The sequence below is a fragment of the Mobula hypostoma genome, chromosome 28 (assembly GCF_963921235.1).
Source record: "Mobula hypostoma chromosome 28, sMobHyp1.1, whole genome shotgun sequence".
Taxonomy (NCBI): domain Eukaryota; kingdom Metazoa; phylum Chordata; class Chondrichthyes; order Myliobatiformes; family Myliobatidae; genus Mobula; species Mobula hypostoma.
The window spans coordinates 36,660,561-36,679,274 of NC_086124.1; the positions used below are offsets into that span (position 1 = coordinate 36,660,561).

General features: G+C 48.6%; 1 long non-coding RNA gene across 1 annotated transcript; it reads left to right on the forward strand.

The window, feature by feature from the left end:
• The first annotated feature begins 6,102 nt into the window (after nt 1-6,102).
• Nucleotides 6,103-8,610, forward strand: LOC134339149 (uncharacterized). The gene is made up of 3 exons (XR_010016349.1): nt 6,103-6,225; nt 6,924-7,075; nt 8,152-8,610. It is a non-coding gene; the product is annotated as an uncharacterized LOC134339149 (long non-coding RNA).
• Nucleotides 8,611-18,714: the final 10,104 nt, after the last annotated feature.

Genomic DNA, 18,714 nt, shown 5'->3' on the forward strand with positions numbered 1-18,714 from the left:
TCTTGCCCCTCCTGTTCTATCACACTTGAAGCAACGAAATCCTGGAATATTTAGTTGCCAATCACACCTCTCCTGCAACCATGTTTCACCAATAGCTACAACATCATATTTCCGGGTATCAATCCATGCTCTAAGTTCATCCACCTTTCTTACAATTCTCCTAGCATTAAAATAGATGCATTTTAGAAACTTTCCACCTCCCATTCTCTGATTATCCTTAACGGAGCAAACAACTTTGTTACCTTTTTCTTCCTTGGCCCCTACATCTTTGGTCTGAGCGTTCCTGATCTCCATCCCCTGCTTATCCTCCACCCACACCGCCTACCTGCCTTCTCCATTTGTGAACCAACCTCCCCTCTCCTAGTCTCCTTAATTTGATTCCCTCCCCCCAACCATTCTAGTTTAAAGTCACCTCAGTAGCCCTTGCAAATCTCCCCGCCAGGATATTGGTCCCCTGAAGATTCAAGTGTAACCCGTCCTTTTTGTACAGGTCACGCCTGCGCCAAAAGAGGTCCCAATGATCCAAAAACTTGAATCCCTGCCCCCTGCTCCAATCCCTCAGTCACACATTTATCCTCCACCTCATTGCATTCCTACTCTCACTGTCGCGTGGCACAGGCAGTAATCTCGAAATTACTACCTTTGTGGTCCTTCTTCTCAACTCCCTTCCTAACTCCCTAGATTCTTCTTTCAGGACCTCATCCCTTTTCCAACCTATGTCATTGGTACCTATATGTATCATGGCCTCTGGCTCCTCACCCTCCCACTTCAGGATATCTTGGACGTGAACAGAAACATCCCGGAACCTGGCACCAGGGAGGGAAACTACCATCCGGGTCTCCTGACTGCATCCACAGAATCATCTATCTGAGCCCCTAACTATTGAGTCCCCTGTTACTACTGCCCTCCTCTTCCTTTCCCTACTCTTCTGAGCTACAGGGCTGGACTCTATTCTGGAGGCACGGCCACTGTTGCTTCCCTCAGGTAAGCTGTCCCCCCCCCCCCACCTCCCAACAGTACTCAAACAGAAGTACTTATTGTCAAGGGACACAGCCACAGCCACAGGGATACTCTCTATTACCCGACACTTCCCCTTCCACCTCCAAACTGTGACCCACTTGTCTTCCTCCGGTGGCCCCGGTGTGACCACCTGCCTGTAACTCCTCTCTATCAACTCCTCATTTGTATATGATGATGGTTTGTATATGGCTGTATTTGCTAATGGTTTGTATATAGTTGCATATGGTGACAGTTGGTATATGGTTGTATATGGTGACAGTATACAGTGATAGTTTGTATATGTCTGTATTGGGTGATGGTTTGAATATGGTGACAGGTTTGTATGTGGTTGTATATGGTGGTAGTTTGTATATGGGTGTATAGTGATGGTTTGTGTATGGCTGTTTATGGTGACGGTTTGTATATGGTTATATATGGTGATAGTTTGTATATGGTTGTGTATGGTGACAGTTTATATATGGTGACTATTTGTATATAAGACCATAAGATATAGGAGCATAAGTAGGCCATTCAGCCCATCGAGTCTGGTCCGCCATTCAATCATGGGCTGATCCAATTCTTCCAGTCATCCCCACTCCCCTGCTTTCAACCCATACCCTTCGATGTCCTGGCTAATCAAGAACCTATCTATCTCTGCCTTAAATACACCCAATGACTTGGCCTCCACAGCTGCTCGTGGCAACAAATTCCACAGATTTACCATCCTCTGACTAAAGGAATTTCTTTGCATCTCAGTTCTAAAAGGACGTCCTTCAATCCTGAAGTCATGTTCTCTTGTCCTGGAAACCCCTACCATGGGAAATAACTTTACCATATCCAATCTGTTCAGGCCTTTTAACATTTGGAATGTTTCTATGAGATTCCCCCCCCCCCCATTCTCCTGAACTCCAGGGAATACAGCCCAAGAGCTGCCAGACGTTCCTCATATGGTAATCCTTTTGTTCCTGGAATCATTCTCGTGAATCTTCTCTGAACTCTCTTCAATGTCAGTATATCCTTTCTAAAATAAGGAGCCCAAAACTGCACACAATACTCCAAGTGTGGTCTCACAAGTGCCTTACAGAGACGCAACATCACATCCCAGCTCTTATAGTCAAAACCTCGAGAAATGAATGCCAACATTGCATTCAGCTTCTTCACAACCAACTCAATCTAGGGGTTAACCTTTAGGGTATTTTGCACAAGGACTCCCAAGTCCCTTTGCATCTCTGCATTTTGAATTCCCTCCCCATCTAAATAATAGTCTGCCCGTTTATTTCTTCCACCAAAGTGGATGGCCACACACTTTCCAACATTGTATTTCATTTGCCACTTCTTTATCCATTCCCCTAAACTACCTAACAGGCTCTCTGTTTCCTCAACACTACCCACTCCTCTATCTACCTTTGTATCATTGGCAAATTTAGGCACAAATCCATTAATATGGTGACAGATTGTACATGGTGATAGTTTGTATAAACATAGAAACATAGAAAACCTACAGCACAATACAGGTCCTTCGGCCCACAAAGCTGTGCCGAACAAGTCCTTACCTTAGAAGTTATCTAGGGTTACTCATAGCTCTCTATTCTTCTGAGCTCCATGTACCTGTCCAGGAGTCTCCTATTGTATCTGCCTCCACCACCGTCGCTGGCAGCCCATTCCACGCACTCACTACTCTCTGTGTAAAAAAACTTACCCTTGACATCTCCTCTGCACCTGCTTCCAATCACCCTAAAACTGTGTCCTCTCGTGTTAGCCATTTCAGCCCTGGGAAAAAGCCTCTGACTATCCACATGATCAATGCCTCTCATCATCTTATACACCTCTATCAGGTCACCTCTCATCCCCCGTCGCTCCAAGGAGAAAAGGCCGAGTTCACTCAACCTATTCTCATAAGGCATGCTCTCCAATCCAGGCAACGTCCTTGTAAATCTCCTCTGCACTCTTTCTATGGTTTCCACATCCTTCCTGTAGTGAGGCGACCAGAACTGAGCACAGTACTCCTATATAACTGCAATGTTACCTCTCGGCTCCTAAACTCAATCCCACGATTGATGAAGGCCAATGCACCGTATGCTTTCTTAACAGAGTCAAGCCGCGCAGCTGCTTTGAGTGTCCAAGATCCCTCTGATCCTCCACACTGCCAAGAGTCTTAATATTAATACTATATTCTGTCATCATATTTGACCTACAAAAATGAACCATTTCACACTTATCTGGGTTGAACTCCATCTGCCAATTCTCAGCCCAGTTTTGTATCCTATCGATGTCCCGCTGTAACCTCTCATAGCCCTCCACACTATCCACAACACCCCCAACCTTTGTGTCATCAGCAAATTTACTGACCCACCCCTCCACTTCCTCATCCTGGTCATTTAAAAAAAATCATGAAGCACCGGGAGCACCGTGCACAGTTCCCCTCTCCGTATCCCTGGGTCAGACCCACACCGGGAGTTCGTGCGCAGTTCCTGACTCCGTATTCCTGGGTCAGACCCACACCGGGAGCACCGTGTACAGTTCCCCTCTCCGTACCCCTGGGTCAGACCCACACCGGGAGTTCGTGCACAGTTCCTGACTCCGTATTCCTGGGTCAGACCCACACCGGGAGCACCGTGTACAGTTCCCCTCTCCGTACTCCTGGGTCAGACCCACACCGGGAGTTCGTGCACAGTTCCTGACTCCGTATTCCTGGGTCAGACCCACACCGGGAGCACCGTGTACAGTTCCCCTCTCCGTACCCCTGGGTCAGACCCACACCGGGAGTTCGTGCACAGTTCCTGACTCCGTATTCCTGGGTCAGACCCACACCGGGAGCACCGTGCACAGTTCCCCTCTCCGTATCCCTGGGTCAGACCCACACCGGGAGGTCGTGCACAGTTCCTGACTCCGTATTCCTGGGTCAGACCCACACCGGGAGCACCGTGCACCGTTCCCATCACCGTAACCCCCTGGGTCAGATCCACACCGGGAGCACTGTGCACAGTTCTCATCTCCATAAACCCCTGGGTCAGTCCCACACCGGGAGAACCGTGCAGTTCCCGTCACCGTAACTCTGGGTCAGACCCAAACCGGGAGACAGTGCACAGCTCCGGTGTCTGCATCCCTGGGTCAGATCCACACCGGGAGTACCGCGCACAGTTCCCGTCTTCGTATCCCCCTGGGTCAGACCCACACTGGGAGCTCCGTATACCCCTGGGTCAGACTCACAAAGGGAGCACTGTGCACAGTTCTCATCTCCATAAACCCCTGGGTCAGTCCCACACCGGGAGAACCGTGCAGTTCCCGTCACCGTAACTCTGGGTCAGACCCAAACCGGGAGACAGTGCACAGCTCCGGTGTCTGCATCCCTGGGTCAGATCCACACCGGGAGTACCGCGCACAGTTCCCGTCTTCGTATCCCCCTGGGTCAGACCCACACTGGGAGCTCCGTATACCCCTGGGTCAGACTCACAAAGGGAGCACTGTGCACAGTTCTCATCTCCATAAACCCCTGGGTCAGTCCCACACCGGGAGAACCGTGCAGTTCCCGTCACCGTAACTCTGGGTCAGACCCAAACCGGGAGACAGTGCACAGCTCCGGTGTCTGCATCCCTGGGTCAGATCCACACCGGGAGTACCGCGCACAGTTCCCGTCTTCGTATCCCCCTGGGTCAGACCCACACTGGGAGCTCCGTATACCCCTGGGTCAGACTTACAAAGGGAGCACTGTGCACAGTTCTCATCTCCATAAACCCCTGGGTCAGTCCCACACCGGGAGAACCGTGCAGTTCCCGTCACCGTAACTCTGGGTCAGACCCAAACCGGGAGACAGTGCACAGCTCCGGTGTCTGCATCCCTGGGTCAGATCCACACCGGGAGTACCGCGCACAGTTCCCGTCTCTGTAACCTCCGGTCAGACCCACACCGGGAGCACCGTGCACAGTTCCCGTCTCTGTAACCCCGGGTCAGACCCACACCGGAAACACCATGCACAGTTCCTGGCTCCGTATCCCTGGGTTAGACATACACTGGGAGCATCGTGCACAGTTCCCGTCTCCGTTTACCCCTGGATCAGACCCACAATGGGAGCAGCGTGTACAGTTCCCATCTCCATAGCCCCCTGGGTCTGACCCACATCAGGAGCACCGTGTACAATTCTGGTCTCCTTATCCCTGGGTCAGACACACTCTGGGAGCACCGTGCACAGAACTCATCTCCATAACCTCCTGGGTCAGATCCACACCGGGAGCACCGTACACAGTTCCCATCTCCGTAACCCTCTGGGTGAGACCTAGACCAGGAGCACCATGCACAGTTCCCGTCTCCGTATCCCCCTGGGTCAGACACACTCTGGGAGCACCGTGCACAGAACTCATCTCCATAACCTCCTGGGTCAGATCCACACCGGGAGCACCGTACACAGTTCCCATTTCCGTAACCCCCGGGTCAGACCCACACCGGGAGCACCGTACACAGTTCCCATTTCCGTAACCCCCGGGTCAGACCCACACCGGGAGCACCGTACACAGTTCCCATTTCCGTAACCCCCGGGTCAGACCCACACCGGGAGCACCGTACACAGTTCCCATTTCCGTAACCCCCGGGTCAGACCCACACCGGGAGCACCGTACACAGTTCCCATTTCCGTAACCCCCGGGTCAGACCCACACCGGGAGCACCGTACACAGTTCCCATCTCCGTAACCCTCTGGGTGAGACCTAGACCAGGAGCACCATGCACAGTTCCCGTCTCCGTAACCCTCTGGGTCAGACACACAGTGGGAGCGCCGTGTACATTCGCTTCTCTCGGGGGGTATCTGTGAAGTGGGATAAGTTGGGAAAGCGGTCGCGGGTGGGGTCTGATGTTTCTTGGGACTCGACGAGTTATTGCCTTGAGTAGTTAATGTCCGGGGAAGAGATGGGGAAGGTGAAGGGTTGGCTTCAGCGGTGAAACGAATGTCCCTTTAATTCAGCCTGTTGCTGGATTTCTGTCGGCGACTGCTGCGCCCCTGCCCTTTAAAGGGAGTTGTCCGTCAACGAGTGGTGCTGAGGTGTGCGATCTCAATCGTTCACTGTGATTGCGTTTGGTCTTTTAATCGGAAGCGGACGAGTTACCACCAAAGGAAAAGGCTTCGACAAACTTTCAAGACGTTTTGGAATGCTTGTCCAAGTTATTAGGTCCGCAGCTTGCGTTTGAAAGCGGCACTGAAAAGTTGCGCTTTGGAAATCGGCGAATTTGGAACAGGTTCGTATTCAGGTCTTGACATATGTTTTTGGAACTTTCTTCACGACTATCCTCACAGTTGTTACCAGCAAAAGTTCAGATTTGGGGCACGTTTTGGTAACCTCTTGAGTTTTCAAAACTCTTCAGTAGTTTTTAGATTGTTTGAATAACTATCAGATTCTGAAGCGTTGAATCCTTTTGGTGGTTGTGGGAGTTGGCGGGGGGCTGTTGGTTTTCATATGCCCCTGGGTCAGACCCACACCGAGAGCACTATGCACATTTCCTGTCTCCATATACCCCTGGCTCTGACCCACACCGGGAGCACCGTGCTCATTACGCAGAGCGGTGAGTGCGTATAACGGGCTGCCGGCGGCGGTGGTGGAGGTGGAAACGGTAGGGTCTTTTAGGAGACTCCTGGATGGATACATGGAGCTTGGAAAAACAGAGGGCTATGGGAAAGCCTAGATAGTTCTAAGGTAAGGATATGTTCGGCACAACTTTGTGGGCCGAAGGGCCTGTATTATGCTGTAGGTTTTCTGAGTTTCTATTTCGCGAATAAATACGGAATAATGTTTTGAGTAACTTAACCCCCTTTTCAATACCTTAGAATACTGTTTAATTATTTAATTTGATCAGAATATTGGAAAACGTTTGAATTGTAAGATTTGTAAAAATCATCTTTGTTCCCCTTCCTCCTTTACTCTCCCCCGCCTGTTCAGTTTGCAGCTTTGAACGTAGATTCACGAGAGTCGCCAGGAACGGAGGGAAGAGGAAGCGAACGCAGGAGAGAGAGAGAGAGAGAGAGAGAGAGAGGGAGAGAGAGACACGCACCGAGGAGCCGACGTTTCAAGAACCCTGACAACTGTTGCAAGTAATTCTTAACCTGTGCTCACTCCCCCGATAATAGGACGCCCCTCGTTTTCTCTCCCCTCTCTCTCTCCTTTTTCATTTACTCTCTCTCTCCTCTCCCCTTTCCCTCCTCTACCCCTCTCACTCTCTTGCCCTCTTCCCCCTCTCCCTTCCCCCATACACCAACCTTTCTCACCCTCTCTTTCTCCCCCTCTTATCCTCTCCCACTCTCCCCTTCTTTCTCCCCCCTCTCTCTCCCCTCTCTCTCCCCTCTCTCTCCCTCTCTCCCCCTCTCTCCCCCCTCTCCCTCCCTCTCTCCCCCCTCTCTCCCCCCTCTCCCTCCCTTTCCCCTTCCCCATCACCTCCCCCATCCCATCTCTCTCTCTCTCCACTTCCCTCTTCCCCATCTCTCTTTCCCCCTCTTCCACCACTACCCCTTCACCTTCTCTCCCCCTCTGCTTCTCCTCATTTCCCCCCTCTCTCCAGGACCCTGTCTAAAATCTCTCCCCTTCCCCCCATTCTTCCCCCTTTCTCCAGGACCCTGTCTTAAATCTCTCCCCTTCCTCCCGTTCTTCCCCCTCTCTCTGGGACCCTATCTTACATCTCTTCCCTTCTCCCCCCCTCTCTCCAGGACCCTGTTTTACATCTCTTCCCTTCCCCCCCCCCGGACCCTTTCTTAAATCTCTCCCCTTCCCCCCGTTCTCCCCCTCTCTCCGGGACCCTGTCTTACATCTCACCTTTTCCCCCCGTTCTCTCCCCTCTCTCCGGGACCCTGTCTTACATCTCACCTTTTCCCCCCGTTCTCTCCCCTCTCTCCGGGACCCTGTCTTACATCTCTCCCCTTCCCCCCATTCTCTCCCCCTCTCTCCGGGACCCTGTCTTACATCTCACCTTTTCCCCCCGTTCTCTCCCCTCTCTCCGGGACCCTGTCTTACATCTCTCCCCTTCTCCCCCTCCCCCCCCGGGACCCTTTCTTAAATCTCTCCCCTTCCCCCCGTTCTCCCCCTCTCTCCAGGACCCTGTCTTACATCTCTCCCCTTCTCCCCCTCCTCTCTCAGGGACTCTGTTTGTCATTTGCCCTGGTCTCTCCGCCTACAGGTTCCTGGAGTGGGATCCGTGCGGCAGCCGAATGGAACCTCCTTTGGAACCGGACCATCGCCCTCCGCCCATCCTTGCACCATCCCCGTTTGAGTCCGTGGTGGAAGCAGCTGGGCGGGGCGCCCTCTCCTGTCGCAGCTGCCTTCTGTGCCTGGCCCTCTTAGCCCTCCTGTCTGGGGCACCTTCCCTGGCGCTGGGACTGTCTCACCACCCGTGGCCTTCGACCCTCGCTACCATCGGCGTCGCCCTCCTCACCATCGCCTTCCTGGCTCTCCTGGCCGGCTGCGCCCCTCGCCCCGCAGCCGCCCGCCGACGCCAGATGAGTCTCGTCTCCCTGGTGGAGCGGGAGCGGGGGCAGTGAATGAGGTGGGATGGGTGAGGGAGCGCCCCGGCGAAGAGAGGGGAATGTCTGTGCGGTCTACAAGGTGACGAATGGACCAGTTTCATGCGTAGTTAAAGAACCAGTCTCCATGGGCCGAATGGCCTAATTCTGTCCCTAGTCTTATGGTCTTATGTTACTATGTTGTTAGGTGCAATTAAATATTTTACATTTGTTTCTTTCTATTCAAGCCTTCCATTTTTTTCTCACTCAGTCTACCTGTTGGGAAAGGATAATTAATTCAAAGATCAAGGTCAATGTTCCCCCTATTTTTTCCAGCTGTGCAGACCAACTATTGCTCTGAACAGGAACTTTTTACAGGGTTCAAAAACTGTGAATATGCATATTTAGAATGAAAATGAAAATATCACACACTTCTGATTTTATTTATTAATTGAAGAGTACAACAAAGAAAATATTTCACATTTCATAAATCTTTTCTAGCTGCATCCAATTCAAGCTGCGTGGCAACAAATGCTATGTGTGTGGGAGCGTTTGTGTTACCGTGCTGCCATGCCACTTGGAGGGAACGGTATTGTACTGACACTATCATTCCTAACCTCCCGGCCTGCCGGCTGGTAAGGGTGAAATGAGGGGGAGTGTGGACTAGTTTTATACACAGTTAAAGACTTTGCTCAAGTTATTTCATGTTTTATTCCCAATCTTTCAGTCTACGAACTGGGAAATGTGAACTGCCAGTTTAATTCGCGAATTTCTGGTCCCAGGACAGGAGGTGTGTGCACAGTTTGAGAGATTGTATATTTTCAGTTATATAATGAGTAGTATTTTGTAGCTGCTCACACTGGCTGTGTTAAACCAACAATTTTGTGTTCAACAAGCTGGGTTGGATGGCCTGTTGTTCAGCTTTATGGACAGTTAAAGAGTTTGTGTGTCACGTTTTCAGAAGGGTAGGGAACGGAAGAGGATGGCAGTAGTAACAGGGGACGCTCAGGGGACAGATAGGCAATTCTGTGGGTGTGAAAAGGAAACACAGATGGCAGTTTGCCTCCCAGGTGCCAGGGTTTGTGATGTTGCTGAACGTGTCCACAATATTCTGAAAAGGGAGGGTGAACAACCAGAGGTTGTGGTACATATTGGCACCAACGACATAGATATAAGAGGGAGGAGGTCCTGAAAACAGACCACAGGGAGTTAGGAAGGAAGCTGAGAGACAGGACCTCAAAGGTAGTAATCTCGGGATTACTGTCTGTGCCACGTGACAGTGAGGATAGGAATAGGATGAGGTGGCAGATAAATGTGTGGTTGAAGAATTGGAGCAGGAACAGGGATTCAGATTTCTGGATCATTGGGACCTCTTCTGGAGCAGGTGGGACCTGTACATAAAGGGACAGGTTGCACTTGAATCTGAGGGGAACCAATATTCTTGTGGGCAGATTTACTAGGGCTGTTGGGAGTGGTTTAAACTAAACAGGCAGTGGTGTGGGTCTGTTGGTAAGAGATGGAATTACATCTGTGGAAAGAGGTGACATAGGGTCAGAGGATGTTTAATCTTTGTGGGTGGAGTTAAGAAACTGTGAGAGTAAAAATCATGTTAGGAATCATATATAGGCCTCCAAATAGTTGCCAAGACATGTGGTTGAGATTGCAAAGGGAACTGGAAAAGGTATGTAATAAGGGTAATGACACAAATGTAATGGGGGACTTCAATATGCATGGGGAATTGGGAAAATCAGGTTGGTGTTGGATCACAAGAGAGGGAATTTGTTGAATGCCTATGAGATGGCTTTATAGAGCAACTTGTGGTTGAGCCTACTTGGGAAAAGGCTATCTTAGATTGGATATTGTAGATTAGATTGGATACTGTAGTGCCTCCCATCCGGTAGGTGCTACAGGAGCCTCCGCTCCCGCACCAGCAGGCACAGGAAGAGCTTCTTCCCTGAGGCTGTGACCCTGCTGAACCTCACATCACAGCGCTAAGCAGTATTGCATCCATATTGTACGGTCTCAGTACTTTTATATTTGTGTGCTGTAGCACTTACTTTTTATTCACAGTTATTTTGTAAATAACTCTATTCTTTGCATTTCTAGTCAGATGCTAAATGCATTTCATTGGCTTTGTATTTATACTTGACACAATGATAATAAAGTTGAATCTAATCTAATAACCCAGATCTTAATAGGGAGCTTAATGTAAAGGAACCCTTGGGAGACAGTGATCAGAATATGATTGAATTCATACTGCATTTTGGGAGGGAGAAGCACAAGACGTATGTATCTGTATCTCAATGGAATAAAGGGAATTGCAGAGGCTTGCCCAGGTAGACTGGAGCAGGACACGGGCAGAGAAGATGGCAGAACAGAGATGGCTGAAGTTTCGGGAATAGTTCACAGGTGCAGGATAGATATGACCCACAGAGGAAGAAGTTCTCAAAAGGCAGGGGAAGGCAACCATGGCCAACAAAGGAAGTTAAGGACTGCATAAAAGCCAAGGAAAGGTCATATGAAGTAGCAGATGAGTGGGAGTTGGATGATTGGGAAGCTTTTAAAATCCAACAAAAGGCAACTGAAAGAGCTATAAGAGAAAAGATGAAATATGAGGGCAAACTAGCCAATAATATAAAGCAGGATATCAGTTTTTTCAGTTATATAAAGAGTTAAAGGGAGGTGATATTGGACCACCGGAAAATGATGCTGGTGAGGTTGTAATGTGGCTAAAAATAATGGCAGATGAACTTAATGGGTACCTTGCATCAGTCTTCACTGTGGAAGACACTAGCTGTGTGCCAGAGGTCCGTGAGTGTCAGGCAGCAGGAGTGAGTCATGATCTTTCAAGAATCACTTGATTCTGGCATGGTCCCGTAGGGCTGGAAGATTGAAATGTCACTCCACTCTTTAAGAAGGTAGGAAGGCAAATGAAAGGAAATTATAGGACAGTTAGCCAAACCTCAGTTGTTGAAAAAGTGTTGGAGTCTATTATTAAGGGTGAGGTTTTGAGGTACTTGGAGACTACTGATAAAATAAGTCAAACTCAGCATGGTTTCTGTAAAGGGAAATCTTGTCTGACAAATCTGTTAGACAAGCAGGGTGGACAAAGGAGAGGCAGTGGATGTCATTTACTTGGATTTTCAGAAGGCATTTGATAAGGTGCCACACAGGCTGCTTGACAAGATTAAATCCTTTGGCGTTACAGGCATGGATAGTGGAAAGGCTGTCAGGCAGGAGGCTGCGAGTGGGAATAAAAGGGGAGCTGGCTGCCAAGGACTAGTGGTGTTCCTCAGGGGTCAGTACTGGGACCATTACTTTCCACAATGTTTGTCAATGATTTGGATAATGGAATTATGGCTTTGTGGCAAAGTTTGCGGATGATACAAAGATAGGTGGAGGGGTAGATCGTGCTGAGGAAGCAATGTGATTGCAGCAGTACTTAGACAAATTGGAAGAATGGGCAAAAAAGTAGCAGATGGATACAGTGTGGGGAAATGTATGATAATGCATTTTGGTAAAAGGGACAATTGTGCAGACTACTATTTAAATTGGGGAGAAGGTTCAAACATCAGAGGTGCAGAGGGACTTGGGAGTCCTCATGCAAGAAAGTTACAGGTTGAGTCTGTGGTAAAGAAGGCAAATGCAATGTTGGTATTTATTTCAAGGGGAATAGAATGTAAAAGCAAAGAGATAATGTAGAGCCTTTATAAGACACTCCCAGGCTGCACTGGGAGTATTGTCTGCATGTGTTGTCATTAGACAGAGTCCAGAAGAGGTTCACAAGGATGATTCTGGGAGTGAAGGGGTTAACATATGAGGAGCATTTGACAGCTTTGGGCCTGTACTCACTGGAATTTAGAAGAATGCGTGGGGATCTAATTGAAACCTATCGAATGTTGAATGGACAAGATAAGGTGGATGTGGAGAGGATGTTTCCTATGGTGGGAGTATCCAGAACTAGAGGGCACAGCTCAAAATTGTGGAGTGACCTTATAGAAAAGAGGTAAGGAGGAATTTTTTTTTAGCAGAGAGTACTAAATCTGTGGGATGCTCTGCCACAGACTGTGGTGGAGGCCAAATACTTGGGTATATTTAAGGGGGAAGATAGTTTCCTGATTGGTCAGGGCATCAAGGATAAAGCAAGAAGGCAGGTGTGAGGGGTTGAGTGGGATCTGGGATCAGCCATGATAGAACGGTGGAGTGGATTTGATGGGCTGAATGGCCTGGCCTAATTCTTATGGGCTAATGATCTTCTGGGTTATCTTTCCTTCTCTCTCTCCCTCTCTCTTTCATGCACTGTCTGTCTCTCTCTCTTTCTTTCCTTCTCTCTCTCTACCTCTTTTTCATGCCCCATCTCTCTCCTCCTCTCTCCCCACCTTCTCTCCTCTTTCATGCCCTATCTGTCTCTCAGTCTCTCCCTAATGGAAACTTGCCAACAGACAGTGAACTGCAGTCAATGTAATGCACAGAGAGGTCTCTCCTCCCCCGAGCAGATACACAGGGAAGGGAGACTCATGGATCAAGTCGAATTATCCACTAGTAGAGTCCCAGAGTATGGGATCAGACCCTTTGGCCCAACCAGTTCATGCTGACCCAGGTACCCATCTGAACCAGTCCCATCTGCCAGCCGCGTTTGATCTTTCCTGTCCATGTACCTGTCCAAATGCCTTTTAAATGTTGTTAATGCATCTGCCTCGACCACTTCCTCTGGCAGCTCCCTTCACAGACGGACCGTCCTCCAGGTGAAAAAGTTCCCTATTAAATCTCCTCCCACTTACCTTAAACCTCTGCCCTCTAGTTCTTCATTGCCCAACCCTGGGGAAAGAGTCCGTGCACATTCACCCTATCTGTGCCCCTCATTAACCATATAACCAAACAATTACAGCACGGAAACAGCCCATCTCGGCCCTTCTAGTCCGTACCGAACTCTTACTCTCGCCTAGTCCCACCGACCTGCACTCAGCCCATAACCCTTCATTCCTTTCCTGTCCATATATCTATCCAATTTAACTTTAAATGACAACATCGAACCTGCCTCAACCACTTCTGCTGGAAGCTCGTTCCACACAGCTACCACTCTCTGAGTAAAGAAGTTCCCCCTCATGTTACCCCTAAACTTTTGCCCTTTAACTCTCAACTCATATCCTCTTGTTTGAATCTCCCCCACTCTCAATGGAAAAAGCCTAACCATATCAACTCTATCAATCCCCCTCATAATTTTAAATACCTCTATCAAGTCCCCCCTCAACCTTCTACGCTCCAAAGAATAAAGACCCAACTTGTTCAACCTTTCTCTGTAACTTAGGTGATGAAACCCAGGCAACATTTTAGTAAATCTCCTCTGTACTCTCTCAATTTTATTGACATCTTTCCTATAATTCGGTGACCAGAACTGTACATTGTTTTGTACACCTCTATAAGATCTCCTACACTCCAAGGAATAAGGTTCCAACCTGTCCAACCTCTCTCCATACCTCAATCCCTGAATCCCGGTAACATCCTTGTAAATCTCCTCTGCACCTTTTCCAGCTCAGTTGGCATCTGTCCTACAGCAGGGCGACCAGAACTGAACACAATACTCCAAGTGCAGCCTCACCAACACCTTGTACAACTGTAACATAACGTCCCAACTCCTGTTCTCAGTGCCCTGTCTGATGAACGTCAGTATGGCAAAAATCTTCTTCACTGCCCTGTCTACCACAAGATATAGGAGCAGAATTTGGCCATTCAGCCCATCGAGTTTTCTCCACCATTTATTATCCCTCTTAACTCAGTCTCCTGCCTTTTCTCTGTAACCTTTGACACCCTGCCTAATCAAGAGCCTAGCAACGTCCACTCTAAATATACCCAATGACTTCACATCCATAGCCGTCTGTGGCAATGAATTCCACAGATTCACTAGATCACAGGTTTCAATGAGATCCCCCTTTATTTTTCGAAACTCCAGTGAGTACAAACCCAGAGCTATCAAGCACTCCTCCCATATTAACCCTTTCATACCTGGAATCATTCTCATGAAACCCAACTGGACCCTCTCCAATGCCTGCACATCTTGTCTCAGATACCTGCCCAAAATTGCTCACAATATTACACGTACGGTCTTTCTGGGAACCATCTCTTTCTTTCTCACTTTCACTCATATGCGTGTGCACAATCTCTCACCTGTGTGCACACTCTCTCACACACAGTCTCTCACATACACTCACTGTCATACACACTCTCACATGTGCACTTTCTCTCACACACACACACTCTCTCTCTCTCTCTCTCTCTCCCCCCCCCCCTCACACACACACTCACACATTTCGTCCCCGGCACTCCGCTGCTCTGAGGAGAGTGCCTCCAATTTCCCAGGCTCGGAGAGGAAATCTCAGAGCCACCAGCTCGCACTAATGGGCCCACGATGACAGATTGGAATGGCGGCACTGTCGACAATCACTTCACAGCTTCTTGCATGGGTGTTGAGATCGGGACGTCCTGGCAGTCTGGGCTGGGAATGTTTATTCAGTGTAGGGACAATGGCAAATTGTTAATCTGTGGTCCGAGGCTTAAAGGGACATTTTTCCTCCCTCTCACCCTCACTCTCCCTCCCCCTCTCTTCCATCACTTTCTCTGCCCCCTACTCTCTCTCCACCCCAACTCTCCAACTCTCTCTCTAACCACAATCTCCATTCTCTATCTACCCCCACTCTCCATCTCTCTCTCTACCCATAGAAACCATAGAAAAACTACAGCACAGAAACAGGCCTTTTGGCCCTTCTTGGCTGTGCCGAACCATTTTCTGCCTAGTCCCACTGACCTGCACACGGACCATATCCCTCCATACACCTCCCATCCATGTATCTGTCCAATTTATTCTTAAATGTTAAAAAAGAACCCGCATTTACCACCTCATCTGGCAGCTCATTCCACACTCCCACCACTCTCTGTGTGAAGAAGCCCCCCTTAATATTCCCTTTAAACTTTCCCCCCTCACCCTTAACCCATGACTTCTGGTTTTTTTCTTCCCTTGCCTCAGTGGAAAAAGCCTGCTTGCATTCACTCTATCTATACCCATCATAATTTTATATACCTCTATCAAATCTCCCCTCATTCTTCTACGCTCCAGGGAATAAAGTCCTAACCTATTCAATCTTTCTCTGTAACTCAGTTTCTCAAGTCCCAGCAACATCCTTGTAAACCTTCTCTGCACTCTTTCAACCTTATTTATATCCTTCCTGTAATTTGGTGACCAAAACTGAACACAATTCTCCAGATTCGGCCTCACCAATGCCTTATACAACCTCATCATAACATTCCAGCTCTTATACTCAGTACTTTGATTAATAAAGGCCAATGAACCAAAAGCTCTCTTTATGACCCTATCTACCTGTGATGCCACTTTTAAGGAATTTTGTATCTGTATTCCCAGATCCCTCTGTTCTACTGCACTCCTCAGTGCCTTACCATTAACCCTGTATGTTCTACCTTGGTTTGTCCTTCCAACGTGCAATACCTCACACTTGTCAGTATTAAACTCCATCTGCCATTTTTCAGCCCATTTTTCCAACTGGTCCAAGTCCCTCTGCAGGCTCTGAAAACCTTCCTCACTGTTTACTACACCTCCAATCTTTGTATCATCAGCAAACTTGCTGATCCAATTGACCACATTATCATCCAGATCACTGATATAGATGACAAATAACAATGGACCCAGCACTGATCCCTGTGGCACACCACTAGTCACAGGCCTCCACTCAGAGAAACAATTCTCTACCACCACTCTCTGGCTTCTTCCATCGAGCCAATATCTAATCCAATTTACCCCCACTCTCCATCTCTCTCCCTACCTTCAATCTCCATCTCTCTCTCTTCCCCCACTGTCCATCTCTCTCTCTACCCCCCGTCTCCACCTCTTTCTCTCTCTACCTCCACTCTCCATCTGTCTCTCTTCCCCCACTGTCCATCTCTCTCTTCCCCAGTCTCCATCTCTCTCCCTACCCTCGATCTCCATCTCTCTCTACTCCCATTCTCCATCTATCCGTCTACACCCACTATCCATCTCTCTCCCTACCCACAATCTCCATCTCTCTCTCTTCCCTCACTCTCCATCTCTCTCTCTACCCCCACTGTCCATCTCTCTCTCTACCCCACTGTCCATCTCTCTCTCCACCCCCCCACTCGCCACCTCTCTCGCTCTATCCACACACTCCATCTCTTTCTCTCTCTCTCTCTACCCCCCACTGTCCATCTCTCTCTCTACCCCCCCATCTCTCTCTTCTCTGTCCCTCTTTTGCCCTCTCTACCAGCCTACCCCCGCTCTATTCCCCACTCCCCTCTCTGTCCCCAACTCCCCCTCTCTCTTCTGCCCACTCTTCCACCTCTTCTCCCTTCTCCCCTCTTCCTCCCCTTCCCCTTCTCCTTCCATTCTCTCCCACACTGTCTCCCCTACTCTCTCCATCTCTGTACCCTCTCTCCTTCCTCTCTCTCCCCTCCCCTGCTCTTCCCCCTCCCCTATCTCCACTCTATTTCACTTATCTCTCTCCACACCCCCATCACTCTCCCCCTCTCTTCGCTCTCCCATATTTCTCACTCTCTCGCCCCTCCTCCCCTCTCCCCCTGCCTTGCCCCTGATCGTAGCAAGGGGAGAGGGTATGTCCTGATTGTGAGGGTCCTTAATGTAGAGATGTCCTTGATGGTGGGGATGTTTGTGCCCATAATGAAACTGGTTGAGTTTACAACCCTCTGCGCCTCTTGCAATCTCCTGACCAGCCAGAGACGCAACCAGTTCTAATGCTCTCCACTGTACATCGGTAGAAATTTGCTGGAGTCTTTGATAACTTACCAGTCTCCTCAAGCTCTTCATGAAGTAGAGCTGCTGATTCTTCGTGATTCTGTCAATGTGTTCAATCCTCTGACATGTTGATGCCTCAGAACTTGAAGTTTCCACCTTGAAATGAATTGAATTAATTTTTCCAATAAGGTGTGTGTGTGTGTGTGTGCGCACAAGAATATGCTTCAGTGAGGCATTCACAAATGATGTGGTGGTGTGATAATATATGCATTCCTGCACTTTTATATATAACTGTAATTAATTATGTAAGCAAAGAATGCTTAAACCATATTATTAAACGTTACTGAAATACTGCTGAAATATTAAATACACAACACTCTTCCCTGTTTAGCTATACACTCCAACTCACTAGAGAATTATTTCAACTATCTGCACAGTATAGTATAAAACACAAGTACTGTATAGACATCCACAGCATCGGAAATTTTAAATTCTCCATTTGGGGCTAAATAGTTTATCACCATGGAGGATTTCTTACTCTCGTGAGAAAACATTTTTCTTGACAAGTGGTGGAGTGAGGAGGGTTTCTCTCTGCTTGCCAGGTGAGACTTGTGGCTGTGGAAGAACCTCACTTTCTGGGGCCTTCTCCATGGTGATTGGAGGTGTTTACTCTCGGGTTCCAGGAAGTGGAACTTCTGACAGCTCTGGACCATTAGATATAGGAACATTTCTTTTGAACCTGTTGGCATCCCAAACAATGCATAACAAACTTTTCAAATTTCTGATCCATCCCAGGCCTGCAGACAGAGCTTTGAGCTAATCCTTCCATGTTGACCACACCTAGATGACTGGCATGTGGCTCCTCCAACACTTTGGCTCTCAGCTTGAATGGTACGACAACGCTCTCAATCCCCACATAAGGCAATCACAGTCAAGGGGAAGTTCATCCCGGCGCTGGTAAAAATGGAGGAACTGGAGTTTCTGTTGCACATTCCAGCCATCTGAGGTGGCCGTACAGACCTGAGACTGTCTCGAGTCTTTTCTGGTTTCTCTTCGGATCCTCTGTGCCATAATAGAGAGACTTTGATTTGCCTTAGAGGAGTATTCTCTTTTGTAAATTTTTCAGGTATTTTCTTTTCCAAAGGGAAATGGGACAACCCGTAGCATTTCCATGATGAGTTGTCCTCTTGAATTTGATCTTGTAATTGTGTCCCCCAAGAAACAGAGCCCACCCCTGCATTCGTGCTGCTGCTGTTAGTGGTCGCAAGTGGTAATGAGGGTGAACTCTCTCCCATTCAATTACTGCATGAAATGTTTTTTGAGATTTTGGAGATGTCCCTTGTCATCCTCGTTGGTAACAATGATGTCATCAAGGCCCAGAGCTTTCTGCCAGATTCAGGTACAGATGCTACTCCAAGAACAAGCCTATTGTAGCAATGAAGCTCCTTGTGAGTATTAGTGGTGA